The 15,662-nt window shown below is 36.4% G+C and overlaps 1 long non-coding RNA gene and 1 pseudogene across 2 annotated transcripts in view; one reads left to right on the top strand and one right to left on the bottom strand.

Annotated features, from left to right (window-relative positions):
- Positions 1-924, bottom strand: part of LOC129042648 (uncharacterized) — a 54,973-nt gene extending 54,049 nt beyond the window's left edge. The window contains exon 1 of one of the 2 annotated variants that reach the window (XR_008504166.1): positions 734-924. This is a non-coding gene — a long non-coding RNA (uncharacterized LOC129042648). The remainder of the gene's footprint in view (positions 1-733) is intronic. The other variant, XR_008504167.1, reaches the window with a different exon arrangement.
- Positions 925-11,817: 10,893 nt separating this feature from the next.
- LOC129042646 (septin-10-like) lies at positions 11,818-13,280 on the top strand (annotated as a pseudogene).
- The last annotated feature ends 2,382 nt before the right edge of the window (positions 13,281-15,662 follow it).

Genomic DNA, 15,662 nt, shown 5'->3' with positions numbered 1-15,662 from the left:
TATTCCTAGTTTTCTGAAAATTTTTATCATTAATGGATGTTGAATATTGTCAGATACTTTTCTGAGTCGATATGATGATGAGATTTTTCATCTTTAGTCTGTTAATATGGTGAATTACATTGATTGACTTTTTAAATTTTATTTTTAGAGACAGGGTCTCACTATGTTGCCAAGGCTGGCTTCAAACTGCCAGGCTCAAGTGACCCTCTTTCCTCAGCCTCCCAAGTAGCTGGAAATACAGACATGTGCCACCATGTCCAGTGATATTAATTGATTTTTGAATAATTAACCAGATTTGCATCTCTGGAATAAACACCACTTGGTGATGGTGTCTGTTTTGCATTGCTATAAAGTGATACCTGAGGCCAGGTGCAATGGCGCATGCCTTTAGTCCCAGCACTTTGGGAGGTTGAGATGGGCAGATCATTTGGGCCCAGGAATTCAAGACCAGCCTGGGCAACATAAGGAGACCCCATCTCTACAAAAAATTTAAAAACTGGCCAGGTGTTGTGGCTCACACCCTGTGGTCCCAGCTACTCAGGTGGCTGAGGTGAGAGGACTACTTGAGCCCAGGAGTCAAGGCTGCAGTGAGCCATGACCGTACCCCGGCACTCCAGCCTTAGTGAGAGAATGAGACCCTGTCTCAAAAACAACACCACCACCAACAACATAAATAAGTAAATAAATCCCAAAACTGCATAACTTATAAGGAAAAGAGGTTCATTTGGCTCACGGTTTTGCAGGCTCTACAAGCATAGTGCCAGTATCTGCTTGATTTCTGGTAAGGCCCCAGGAAGTTTTACTCATGGCAGAAGGTGAAGGGGGAGGTATCATATGGCAAGAAGAAGAGCAAGAGAGAGAGAGGGAAGAGGTGCCAGGCTTTTGTAAACAACCAACTTTTGTATGAACTAATAGAGTGAGAACTCACTCATCACCGAGGGCATGGCATCAAGTCATTATGAGGAATCCCGCACTATGACCCAAACAATTCCCACTAGGCCCTATCTCCAGCATTGGAGATCACAGTTCAACATGAGGTTTGGAGGGAACAAATATCTAAACCATATCAGTGTGCAATCTTTTTAAATATTGTTGACTTCTATTTGTTAATGTTAGTTTATGATTTTTGTCTTTTTATTTGTGAATCTGTATGTTCTGGGGTGGGTGGGTGTCTGTGTGTGTGTGTACTGTCTATTTCTGTTTTTTTGTGTCAAGGTAACACTAACTTCATAAAATGAGTTAAGCAGTATTCTCTTTTATTTTCTGGGAGAGATTGTATAAACCTGGTGTTAATTCTTCCTTAAACATTTTGGAGAATTTTCTAGTGAACTTATCTGGGTCTGGAAAGTTCTTTTTGGGGGAGTTTTTCAATTATAGATGTAATTTCCTTAATACTTATAGGGCTATTCAAATTATGTTTTACATTGGATGAGTTCTAGTAATTTTTGTTTTTCAAAGGGCCATTTCATCTAAGTTGTTACATTTATGTGTAGAGTCTTTAGTAATATCTCATTATTTTTGGATATTTTAATGTCTGTAGTGATATTTTCAACTGTAACAATAGTCTCCAACTATACTCGTGGATTTGTCTAATTATCCTTTTAGATCCTTCAGTTTTTGCTTCACACATTTTGCAACTCTGTTTTTTGGTGTATATACATTTAGTATTGCTATACCTGCTGGGTAAGTTGATTCTTTTTCATTATATAACATCTCTCTATGTCTTTGATAATATTCTTTGCCCTGAAGTCTACTTCATCTGATATCAACAGAGCTAGTCTTGATTTCCTTTAAAAATTTTTGCATGATATAACCATTTCCTTCCTTTTAGTTTCAACTTGATTATATCATTGAATCTTAATTGAGCTTCTTGCAGATAGTATATAGAAGGATTGTGATTTAAATTCATTTTATCCATCTCTATCCTTAGTTGGTATATTTAGATCATTTACATTTAATGTAGTTAAGAGATTGTACTGAGCTCGTGTTAATTCTTCTTTAAACATCTTAGAAAATTTCCCAGTAGGCCCTTCTGGGTCTGGAGCTTTCTTTTGCGGGGGAGTTTTTAAATTATGAGTGTAATTTCCTTAACAGTTATAGGGCTATTAAAATATTTTAGGGCTTATGTGTGCTATTTTGTTTTCTATTTTTCTCTATTTTCTTACTTTTTAATGCCTTTCTGTGGGCTACTTAGACATATTTTAGAATTCTACTTTGATTTATCTACAGTGTTTTAGAGTCTATCTCTGTATAACTTTTTCCAATAGTTGTTTTAGGTATTTACATATATATTTATGTATGTGTTTATGTATATTCATACATATGTGTATGTACAAAAATGTGATATAATGTGGTTTCATCAAATGAAATATCAAAATCTTATCTCCTTTTGTGTTCCTTTATCATCCCCCATTTATAATATATTTCTTACATATTTTCTCTACATGTATTTAGAACCACATTAGGCAATGCTATAACTTTTGCTTCAACTGTCAGACATAATTTAGAAGTCTAGTAGAGAAAGAAAGCCTATTATTGTATTTATTTATATTTTTGCCTGTATTTTTTCTTTCTTCCTTCCTGATGTTCCAAAGTTCCTTCTTTTATCATTTCCTTTTTATTTAAAGAAATTCCTTCAGCATTCTTCAGGATAGATCTTCCGGCAATAAATTGTCTTTTCCTTTATCTGAGAATGTCCTAATTTCCTATTTATTTCATGATATATTCACCAGCTATAGGACTCTAAGCTGACAGGTATCTTTTTTAACCTTTGAAAAATATTGTGACACTACCTTCTGGCCTTCATGGTTTCTGATGAGAAGTCCTCTGTAATTGTATTGTTTTCTCATATGGTTAGGTATAATTTCTCTGTTTCTGCTTTTAAGACCTTTGTCTTTAGTTTTTTAAGTTTAATTATGATGTGTCTTGGTACTGATTTATTTAGGTTTATCTGGTTTGGATTCACTCAGCTTCTTGAATCCAGGATTACATCTGACGCCAAATTTAGAAAATGTTCAGCCCCCACCCTCTTTTACCTCTCCTTCTGGGACTCCAATGCCATGACAGTTGGGTATTTTGTTATAGTCCCAAAACAGAGCCCCCTGAGGCTCTGTTCATTTCTTTTTAGTCTATTTTTCTGTGTTAATTAAGGTGAGTGATTTATATTATCTTCCAGTTCAGTGATTATTTTCTCTGTTCCTCCAACCTGCTGTTGAGTCTATCCACTTAGCTTTTATTTTAATGATTATATTTTTCAGTTCTAACATTTATATTTGGTTATTCTTTATATATTCTATTTCTTTGATGAAGCTTTCTGTTTTCTTGCTGTTATGGGTTAAAATTGTGTCTCTCAGAAATTTATAGGCTAAAGTCCTAACCACCAGTCTCTCAGAACATGCCTTAGTTAGAAATAGAGTTGTTGCAAATGTAATTAATTAAGATAAGGTCATACCAGAGTAGGTTGGGTCCCTAATCCAATATAGCCAGTGCTCTTATAAAAAGATAAAATTTGGACACAGACATGCACATTGGGAGAAAGCTATGTGAACATGAAAGCAAATATCACAGTGATTTGCCTACAAATCAAGGAACACCAAAGACTGCCAGCAAACCACCCAAGCTAGGAGAGAGACAAGCCTGGAACAGACCCTCCCTCAAAGCCCTCAGAAGAAATCAACCATGATGATACCTTGATCTTGGATCTCTAGCTGCTAAACTCTAAAACCTATTGCCACTTGATTTGTGGTACTTTGCTATGGTAGCCCTAGCAAAACTAGCATACTTGCTAAGGCTATTTTTCTCATTTGTTTCCATTGTTTCTGTAAATTCTCATTAAGCCATTTTTATCATTGCTATTTAAAGTCTTTTTCAGATTATTTTAAAATCTCTGTCATCTTGAAGTTGGCATCTGTTGATTTTTTTTTTTTCATTTAGTTTCAGATGTTCCTGGTTCTTGGTAAACAAGTAACTTTCTGTTGAAACCTGACATTTTTGTATTATGTTTTGAGATGCCAAATCTTATTTAAACTCTGTTTTAGCTCACTATCTCTGACACCACTCCAACAGGGCAAGGGGAGGAACTGCCTTGCTACTGCTAGATGGAGTAAGAAAAGTCCAGACTCTCCATTTGGTCTCGGCTGACAACTAACGGGAGGAGCTCCTCATAAGTGCTGGGCAGGCATGGGAGTTCATGGTCCCCACAGGGTCTTCACTGACACATGTTAGAGGTGGCCCCAATACTGCTAGGCAATGTTCAAAGTACTGACTTTCTACTCAGCTTCCTCTGATACTACCACAGCGGTGAGAAAGTGGAACGCCTCTTTACTGCTGGATGGAGGTGAAAGTCTAGGCTTTCTACAGAATATCTCTACTGACACTTTGGTGTGGGGAACTCTTGATACCTGCCAACAAGAAGAAAGTCTTGGCTCCCCACTTAACTTTCTCTGAAACCACCTGGCAGAGGTTTAAAGATACCTTATTGCAACTTCAGGAAGGTGGAAGTCTAAGCTCTCCACTCAGCCTTTGCTTGTGTTGGGGTGGGGTGGGGACTAGTTTTTCTGTGGTTTTTTGACTAGAGTAGAATAGCAATTGTCAAAAAGTCTTCTTCCTAAGCTACCCCTTTCTTGGTCTTTTGACTACAAAGAACAAGCTTTTTTTTCTTGGAGTTTTTCTTGGGGAGTTGGGTGGTAGGGAGGTCTGAGTGATTTGGTGTTTCTGCATTGCTGAGTTATTTGGCTCCAAGTCTGAGATATATGAAATAAAAAGAAAACCCAGAGAACACATCATCACATTATTCTCAGATCTGAAGGTCCCTAACTAACCTGCATTCTTCTCTCCACCTCTAAGAATCCTTCTTTTATATTGTTTTATTTATAGTCCAGAGTCTTTAGGTGTATTTAGCAGAAGGAATAAGAAAAAGTACATCTACTTTATCTTCTGGGAAGTGGATGTCTAAAAATATACTCTTTTTTTTTTTTTTTTTTTTTTTTTGAGACGGAGTCTTGCTCTGTCTCCCAGGGCTGGAGTGCAGTGGCGCGATGTTGGCTCACTGCAAGCTCTGCCTCCCGGGTTCACGCCATTCTCCTGCTTCAGCCTCCTGAGTAGATGGGACTACAGGCTGCCACCATGCCCAGCCAATTTTTGTATTTTTAGTAGAGACGGAGTTTCACCGTGTTAGCCAAGATGGTCTTGATCTCCTGACCGCGTGATCTGTCTGCCTCAGCCTCCCAAAGTGCTGGGATTACAGGCGTGAGCCACCGTGCCCAGCCTTAAAAATATACTCTTAAAACTAAAGAAAATTTTCCACCTATTTGCTAAACTGTCTTTACTGTTTTAATCATAATCAATACTATAAAACCATTCATTGTTTGCTCTGATTTCTGAGTAATAAAACGATATTTAAACATAGCTGGCTGTTTATATAAAAAAGAAAAGATATGGCCGGGCAGGGTGGCTCACACCTGCAAACCCAGCACTTTGAGAGGCTGAGGCAGGTGGATCATCTGAAGTCAAGAGTTTGAGACCAGTGTGGACAACACAGTGAAACCCCGTCTCTACTAATAATACAAAAATTAGCCAGGCGTAGTGGCGCACACCTGTAATTCCAGCTACTCTGGAGGTTGAGGCAGGAGAATCGCTTGAACCCGGGAGGTGGAGGTTTCAGTGAGCTGAGATTGCACCATTGCACTCCAGCCTGGATGATAAGAGCGAAATTCCATCTCAAAAAAAAAAAAAATGCTATGTCAAAAATTGTGCCACATGAAGTCACCCAAAGCCAATCTCTGACCTCTCATTGCTATCTAACAAAAACTAATCTATGTGACAGAGAAAATTGGATCAAACTTTTCAAAAACATTGGGGTGAAAAATGTTCCCCAAGAAACACAATGAGTAACCAAATACTTCCATAATTAAGGAAAAACTACAAAGGTAGGGCAGGACTTAGGACCCTACTCCATTGATCATTTGTGCATTTACAAGTGAATTTCATTCAGTTGCTTCAAAGTTTAAATATGCATTAATAATAATGTGTAAATGTCCTGGTTTAATTCAAACTCTTTCCTTACCAAAACACTAAAGCTCATTTACACACACAAAATATGTTAATACTTTCCCCACTTGGAAAGAAAATATTAACATACATTAATAACAATATGAATATGTTAATATTGTCCTTCCAAGTGGAGAATATATTCAATACTCACCAATGATTAAAAATATACACCATGGAATACTACTCAGCCATAAACAGAAACTTCCTTAAAGCCCTGGGAAAACAAACTAAGATCATGATATTTTAAAGTAAAAATATTAAAGTCCTCAAGTTCACTTCCTGCACTAATGATAACAGCCACCAGATCTACATTTCATGAAAGATGTACATCTGGAAGATTGAGTACGTTAAAAGAGTATCGAAAGTGAGCCTTGAAGCCCCATTGGAAAGAACTACTTCAGGTTCTCCTGATTACAAATGGTGTCCTTAAGCTTTAGGACACACATCTACAGATACATGTGCCCTAATGCAAATATTCTTTGAATTCCATAGCTTGGGCATCAAGTACAAATGAAGATCTGACCCTGAGGCTCATGAAAAGATCCCTAGAAGCAGGTCATATGTTAAAGTAGACAGATTCCTTTCAAGATTCTATGGATTAAGAAGGTGTCTTCCTGAGTAGAGAGCTTCCTCCCAAAACCTTCAGATTGAAATCCTTGATGGACCGTCAGACTTACCTTTGCATTTTTATCATATTATGCATCTCCTCATTCTCTTCTTTTCTTTCATAATAGTCCTCTTTAAATCTTTTCTCCACCAACACACCTGTCAAATGTTAAATTTGATAACTGGCCTCAAAGTACCCTATAAAGTATTAACCCTCATACATGTATGAGACAGGGTCCGGCTCTGTCACCCAAGCTGGAGGTGCAGTGGCACTGTCACAACTCGCTGCAGCCTTGACCTCCTGGGTTCAAACAATCCACCCACCTCCAACTCCCAAGTAGTTGAGACTACAGGCACATGGCAACATGCCCAACAATTACTTGTTGCCACTGATACTTTCAAAGCTTTACAGGAATCCAAGGAATACCACAAAAGAAAGGGACATGGGCATACTGACAGAAACTTCAGTTTAATTATTTTCTTCTAAAGCAATGCAATAATCACTATATAATATTTTAATTCTAGCTATGATTGTCTCCCTCCAAAATCAGACAAACTAAATTTAGACATCTATTTCGGATACATTCATTTGACTTTTCCAAATATTCTAAAGAAACCTCCTAATTAGATCTTATGAGAAATCAGACATGATAATTTTAGGGAGGGATCTAAGACATTGACATTGGATTTTACTGGTTTGTAAAAGGATTTCTACTCTAGTTAAACCAGTTACTAAAGTAGAGTGCGTAATTTCTAACTTGCTTATGGCTTAAATAACAAAATTTAATTATTTAAATAACCAAAATTTTAAAGATTACCATGAAATTGTTAACTAAAATAGCCCTAGGTAATGCAATTATCCTTGATTGTTAAGCAGCCACTATGGAATGTGTGTAATAATTAATTTTTAATAGGTAAACAAAAACAATCAATCAATTAGAGGTGAAAAGGTCACTTTGTTAACTGAAGTTGATCAGACTAATTCTTGAGACTTACTCTGCTTATTAGGCAGAAAGTAGTTTTTAAAATGAATATAGGCCAGGTGCAGTGACTCTTGCCTGTAATTCCAATACTCTGGGTGGCCAACGTGGGAGGGTTGCTTGAGCCCAGGAGTTTGAGACCAGCCTGGGTAACACAGCAAGACCACATCTCTACAAAAAATTTAAAAATTAGCTGGGTGTGGTGCTATGCTCCTATAGTCCCAACTACTTGAGAGGTAGAGGTAGGAGGATTGTTGGAACCCAGGAGGTCAAGGCTGCAATGAGCTGTGATGGTGCCACTGCCCCTTCAGCCTGGGTGACACAGCAGACCCTGTCTCAAAAAAAACAATGAATACAAAATACCTTCAAAATATTTTTCATAACTTTTATGATTTTTCTTCTATGGGTGTTCCTTCTTCTCATGTCTAATGTCCAGTAAACTTCTAACTGATGATTCTGCATCACAGGGACTAAACATGCTTAAAGTCAAATTTGCTCCTTTGGGAAATTCTTTTGACTGAAAAAGGAGAAACTAAGAAAATTTTTTTGAGTAAAACAGTGCAGATCCTGTCTAACTAAAGCGAAGGTGCCAACAGAAGGATATTATGCAGACTTTATTCAGAGATAGCCTGTCAAGTATATTCAACAACTAAACTCCCAAAGTTTTGGCCTTGTTTTGTGGTGTTAGCTACAAGTTATTCAGTGTGTTTATCCCAAAAATAAAAAACAAGACTCACTGTTCCCAAACTGCCTAGTTTTTTCTCTTCTTTCTTCCTCTTCTTTTCTTTCTCTCCTTTCCTTTCTTTTTCTTTTTTTCTCTTATACATCCTGTTTTTTTTCCTTTGTCACTGATAAAAGGCTAAAAGCTCTTCCTTTCACAAACAAAAGTGAATTGCTGACTCTGTGTTACCCTTTAAATTATTAAATAAAATTAAACAGTAGCCAAATGTATCCCCCAAAATTCCAAGCCCAGTAGGTTTTACATAAAAATTTTACCAAATGCACAAAGAACAAATAATCACTACCTTGTAAAAATTGTTTCAAAGAAATCTACCAATTTATTTATTAAAAATAGAAGTGAAAAATGGACTAATATTATTTATAAACATAGATATGAAAATTATGAAAAATATTAATAAACTGAACCTAGCCCTAGCACTGTGTGTGATACATATGTGTGTACCTATGTGTATATGTGTGTGAAGTTGAAAGGTCTTTATATTAAAAAGACCTAGTAATAAATAGACTAAAATAAAATAGACTAAAATAAATAGACTACAAAATAATAGAATCAAACTTGGAATTCAGAAAAAGCCTATGAATATGTTAAACTCCCGTCATGACTAGAAAAATAATATTAACCCATTTATGCTGGAGGTTGCAATTTTTTGAATTTTTGCACGAGTGAAAAAATCAGACCTTGGTGATGACCTTGAGTAGTAGGATATAAATAACTCCCACATGCTTAGGGTTCCAATAATGGAACACTGGGCATAAGTGGGTTAATGAGGAAATGGAAGGCAACTCCTTTAACCTGAAAAAGAGCACCAAAACCTACAGCAAACATAATAATAAGCCATGGAGTGTTAAAAGTCTTCCTTGAAAGTCAAGAATAAGACTTATCAGGCTATTATCACTACTTACCTGCACCACTTCTATGTATTGGATATACTGACATTGTACAAGACAAGAAAATAAAGTTATAAGGATTAGAAAAGAAAAAAATATTCTCATTGTTCTCACGTAATATATGGAAGTTTTAGTAGAATTTATACATTAAATATGACCACTAATAGAAGAGTCCAAAAAGATTGTTCTATACAAAATCAGAATACCAAAATCAATAGCTTTCTTAAAAATTTGAATCAACCAGTAAAACTACTATAATAAAGAAGGCTTTTATTCACAATAGCAACAAAACAATTACAGAGAGAAATCAATATAAAAAGAGGTCCAAGGTCTATATTTAAAAATTTACAAAACTTTATGGAAAGACATTAAAGAAACTTTAAATAAATTGAGAGATATATTATGCCCATGGATAAGAAACTCAATACCATAAATTTTGCACTGCGCCCCAGTTAAATGGAATAACGATCAAAATCCAAATAAGATTTTTATGTTAAACTTGATAAGCCCTTATTAAAACTCTCATAGAAGACATAGTCAAGATAATTTTTTTGAAAGAGAAGAACAATGAGGATGGACTTGCCCTATCAAAAATCAAGACTTTGTTATAAGGCTATAGTAATTAAGGAGGTATGACTCCAGCACAGAGCTACATAACAGACTAATGAGGAAATAAAGAGACCAAAATTAGATCCACAAGTAACTGAAGGAGGATGGACTATGCAATAAATGGGACTGTAACAAACACACAATATTCAAAAGTGAACTCTAGGTAGATTAAAGCCCTAAGTACACAAGTCAAAAATTAAAACTACCATAAGAAAATAGAGATAAACATCTTTATGATCTCCAATTTGAACACGATTTCTTTTTTTAAAATTTGTAGTTGTGGCAAAAATATATATATAAAATTCATCATCCTAACCAATTTATTTTATTTTTTGTTTGTTTTTATTTATTCATTTACTTTTTTTAGAGACAGGGTCTCTGTTGCCCAGGCTGGAGTGCAGTGGTGTGATCATAGCTCACTGCCACCTCAAATTCCTGGTGTATTAGTCTGTTCTCACTGCTATAAAGACGTACCTGAGACTGGGTAATTTATAAAGAAAAGAAGTTTAATCACTTCACAGCTCTGCAGGCTGTACAGGCTTCTGCTTCCGGGGAGGCCTCAGGAAACTTACAATCGTGGTGGGAGGCAAAGGGGAAGGAGACACAGTCTTCACATGGCCAGCAGGAGAGAGAGAGCAGGGGGAGGTGCTACATACTTTCAAACAACCAGATCCAGTGAGAACTCTATCACAAGAACAGCAAGGGGGAAGTCCACTCCCATGATTCAATCACCTACCAACACTGGGAATTACAATTCCACATGAGATTTGGGTGGGGACACAGAGCCAAACCTTATCACCCGTGCTCAAGCAATCCTCCTACCTCGCCTCCTGAGTAACTGGGACTAAAGGCACAGGCCACTATGCCAAGCTAATTATTTTTATTTTTATTTTTGTAGAGACCAGGTCTCTCTATATAGCCTAAGCTGGTCTCAAACTCCTGGCCTCAAGTGATCCTCCCATTTCAGCCTCCCAAAGCATTGGGATTATAGGCATCAGCCTCAGCACGCAGTCCATCTTAACCATTTTTAAGTGTAGAGTCCAATTGTATATAGTATATTGAGATTGTTGTGCAACAGCTCTCCAGAACTTTTTATCTTCAAAACTGAAATCCTATACCCATTAAATAACAACTCCCCATTTCTGTCTCCCCACAGTTGCTGACAACCACCATTCTATTTCTGTCTGAATCTGACTACTTTACATGCTTCATGTAAGTAGAATCATACAGAATTTGTCTTTTCGTTATTGTCTTATTTCACTTAGTGTAATGTTCTCAAAGTTCATCCATCTTGTAACATGTGAAAGGCTTTCCCTCCTTTTTAAGGTTTAAAATTATTTCATTTTATATATCCGCCACATTTTGTTTATCTAGTCATTCACTGAAGGACATCTGAGTTGTTTCTACCTCTTGACTATCGTGATATGTCTGTTATGAACATGACTGTGCAAATTTCTCCTTGTGATCTTGTTTTCAATTCTTTTTGATATACACTTGGAAGTGAGTTGCTGGATTATATGGTAATCCTATGTTTAATTTTTGAGGAGCCTCTGTACTATTTTCCACAGCAGCCGCACCATTCCACATTTTCATCAATAATGCACCAGGATTCCAATTTCACCACATCCTTGCTAACACTCATTATTTTAAGGTTTTTTTGATAGTAGCCATCCTAACCAACATAAGGTGTGGGCAGGATTTCTTCAGACACAAAAATCAAAAAACATAAGAAAAGGATTAATAAATTTTACTTATTTCATGATTTGAAAATTAATTAAATAAAAATCTTAGACTAAGAGCAGTTATTTGCAACATACTGAATTTAAAAAGGATTAGGGACTGCAGCCCTCCCACCTTCCCACTTCCCTCGCTGGGACCAGCTGCTTCGGGCCGGGCTGATACACCCGCTTCACCGTGCCCCCGCCCGCGATCATGGCTCCGAGGTGGCGCGGCACCTGCTCTTTCAGTCTCACATGGCAACGAAAACAACTTGTATGTCTTCACAAGGATCTGATGATGAACAGAGAAAAAGAGAAAACATTCGTTCCTTGACTATGTCTGGCCATGTTGGTTTTGAGAGTTTGCCTGATGAGCTGGTGAACAGATCCATTCAGCAAGGTTTCTGCTTTAATATTCTCTGTGTGGGGGAACTGGAATTGGAAAATCAACACTGATTGACACATTGTTTAATACTAATCTTGAAGACTACGAATCCTCACATATTTGCCCAAATGTTAAACTTAAACATCAGACATAAGAACTCCAGGAAAGTAATGTTCGACTGAAATTGACCATTGTGAATAGAGTGGAATTTGGTGACCAAATAAATAAAGAAGAGAGCTACCAACTGATAGTTGACTACATAGATGCTCAGTTTGAGGCCTATCTCCAAGAATAACTGAAGATTAAACGTTCTCTCTTTACCTACCATGATTCTCGCATCCATGTACTTCATTTCACCCACAGGCCACTCTCTGAAGACACTTGATCTCTTAACCATGAAGAACCTTGACAGTAAGGTAAACATTATACCACTGATTGCCAATCACTGGTTTGTAAATACGGTTTCTAAAACTGAATTACAGAAGTTTAAGATCAAGTTCATGAGTGAATTGGTCAGCAATGGCGTCCAGATATACCAGTTTCCAACGGATGATGACACTATTGCTAAGGTCAATGCTGCAATGAATGGACAGTTGCCGTTTGCTGCTGTGGGAAGTATGGATGAGGTTAAAGTCGGAAACAAGATGGTCAAAGCTCGCCAGTACCCTTGGGGTGTTGTACAAGTGGAAAACGAAAACCACTGTGACTTTGTAAAGCTGCGGGAAATGCTCATTTGTACAAATATGGAGGACCTGCGAGAGCAGACCCATACCAGGCACTATGAGCTTTACAGGCGCTGCAAACTGGAGGAAATGGGCTTTACAGATGTGGGCCCAGAAAACAAGCCGGTCAGTCTTCAAGAGACCTATGAAGCCAAAAGACATGACTTCCATGGTGAACGTCAGAGGAAGGAAGAAGAAATGAAACAGATGTTTGTGCAGCCAGTAAAGGAGAAAGAAGCCATATTGAAAGAAGCTGAGAGAGAGCTACAGGCCAAATTTGAGCACCTTAAGAGACTTCACCAAGAAGAGAGAATGAAGCTTGAAGAGAAGACTTTTGGAAGAAGAAATAATTGCTTTCTCTAAAAAGAAAGCTACCTCCAAGATATTTCACAGCCAGTCCTTTCTGGCAACAGGCAGCAACCTGAGTAAGGAGAAGGACCGTAAGAACTCCAATTTTTTGTAAAACAGAAGTTCCAGAGCACAGAAGGTCATCATCACAAGCAAACTTTATTAAAAAAAAACTAGAAGTGTGCTTTGATTTTGCGTTTTTATTTGTTTTATCACTTCTATATTTGGTGAACGGCCACAGTTACTGATATTTATGGAAAAGTACTTTCAAGTACGAGGTCAGTACGTAAGCCAGAGTGAATGATACTACAAGTTGAGCGTCTCTAATTCAAAAATATGAAATCCAGAAGCTTCAAAATCTGAATCTTTCTGAACACTGACTTGACCCCACAAGTGGAAAATTCCCCACCTGACACCTTTGCTTTCTGATGGTTCAGTTTAAACAGATTTTGTTTCTTGCACAAAATTATTTAAAATGTTGGATAAATTACTTTCAGGCTATATGTATAAGGCGGATGTGAAATATGAATTATGTAATTAGAGTCGGGTCCCATTGTGTGTACGCAGATATTCCAGAACCTGAAATCCAAAACACTTCTGGTCCCTAGCATTTTGGGTAAGGGATACTCAGCTTGTACCTATATATTAATATATATTCATTGTTGTTAGAAATTTTTAAGTTGCTGTTTTGTGATGAATCTAAATCTTTTCTCTTGCTACCAAGCTATTGTCACTGCAGTGCATTATACCAAAGAGCAAAGTGTCAGTGCCACTGAAAATACAGAACCCATTAATATCGTGGCTATCTGATTACATTCATATTCCAAGATGAACCTTTTCTATATATACTAAAAATTTGGGGGAATATGTTTTGGGATGTATTATAGAGCTACAACTCTAACCTCTTAATAGTTTATAGAACTTAAAAATTTTTGATATAGTTACCCAATTGGTGATATGATCTTAAGCTTTTGTGTCAGATTATTTAATATGATGACTTCATGTTTTATTATGCCTTATTATGGCTGATGTATTACTGTGGTGAAACAAAATATCTTTAGAAGTTAAAACATCCAGATATAGAAACTCTTTTTTCCTAAGGATAAAGTACCTTTGAGCATGAGTGTATCACAGCTTTCATTAGGAAAACTTTTCATTACATACTTGTTTAAACTCTGTCTTCCAGGGGAAAAATAATAAGGTTGAATCATTTTATTAAAAATACTTTTTAAGAAAATAACTATGAACATCTGAATATTAAAGATACAAAAATGCACATAATTCATATTTCAGGTGGTATTTGCATTCAGTGCCTTACTAGTATTCTCAGAACATTTTAATGATTTCTAACATTTCTTAACAGTCATAGATATATAAATTTTCATTTTTTGTACTTGAATATTCTAAATAAAACTGACATTTACTCTTGACAAATAAAACATATATATATTTACTAAAATGTGTTTAATTTTCCTTTTTGAAAACTGTCATTTTAAAAACATTCATTTAATTATGTATTTGAATTATTTTGGAGATGAGGTATTTTATGAGTATTTTCAGACAATAAAACTTATTAGTCTGTGTCAAAAAAAAAATAGTTTAGGATAGAAAATGGCCAGAGAATATGCACACTTCAGGGAAATAGAATCCCAAATGATCAATAAATACATAGAAATATGTTCATCTCACTTGCTATAAGGTTAGTACAAAGCAAAATAACAATGAGGTGTCCTTTCATACCCATCATATGGGTTACAGTTTTAATATCTGGCAAGTTTTGGAGAAGATGTGAGAAATGGAAATTTCAATACTGCTGCTGAGAGTGTAAGTTGGTACAACTCCTTCACAGAGCAATTTGTCAATAACAATTACAATTAAAAAGTGTTTGGGCATGATGGTTCACACCTGTAGTCCCAACTACTCTGGAGGCTGGGGCAGGAGGATCACTTGAGGCCAGGCATTTGAGACTGCAGTTAGCCATGATCACACCACTGCACTTCCAGTCTGGGTGACAGAAAGTGCCCACACATCAACACCCTGGTCACCCAAGGTAGGTGTATTTCCTGAGCAATTCTTCAGGGATATTTACTACAGCATTGTTTCTAAAAGAAATCACCTAAATGCTCATAGTAAGGTAATAAATCACAAATTGTGGCTTAATCATTCCAGAAAGCAATTTAAATGACTAAAATAGAAATGATTGTATTAACATGGATAAATCTCAAAAACATAATAATGTCCTAGAACACTTACAATCTGATATCATTAAATGTGATTTTAAAAACACATAACACAATCCTGTATATTTTATGAACTCAAATGGACGGAACAAAATGTAAAAATATGAATGAGGAGACCTACACTGTTCTAAAAGCTGGCTCACTCTGAAGGCAGAGATAGGCAAGTAACACAGAGGAAGACAGGAAAATAGGCTTCACAATCTGAACAATTTGCTCCTTTGAATGTAGAAAATATGCCAATATTTATTATGGACATGCATCTAGGTAGTGGGTATGTGTTTGTTTTATTATTCTGTTTTCTACAAGTATTATTTGCATAAGAAAATGAATATGAGTGGACAAAAGAGGCATTTAAATTTATCACTATTCCATTG

Source organism: Pongo pygmaeus, chromosome 7 (genome assembly GCF_028885625.2).
Source record: "Pongo pygmaeus isolate AG05252 chromosome 7, NHGRI_mPonPyg2-v2.0_pri, whole genome shotgun sequence".
NCBI lineage: Eukaryota > Metazoa > Chordata > Mammalia > Primates > Hominidae > Pongo > Pongo pygmaeus.
This window is presented reverse-complemented; position numbering and strand designations above follow the sequence as displayed.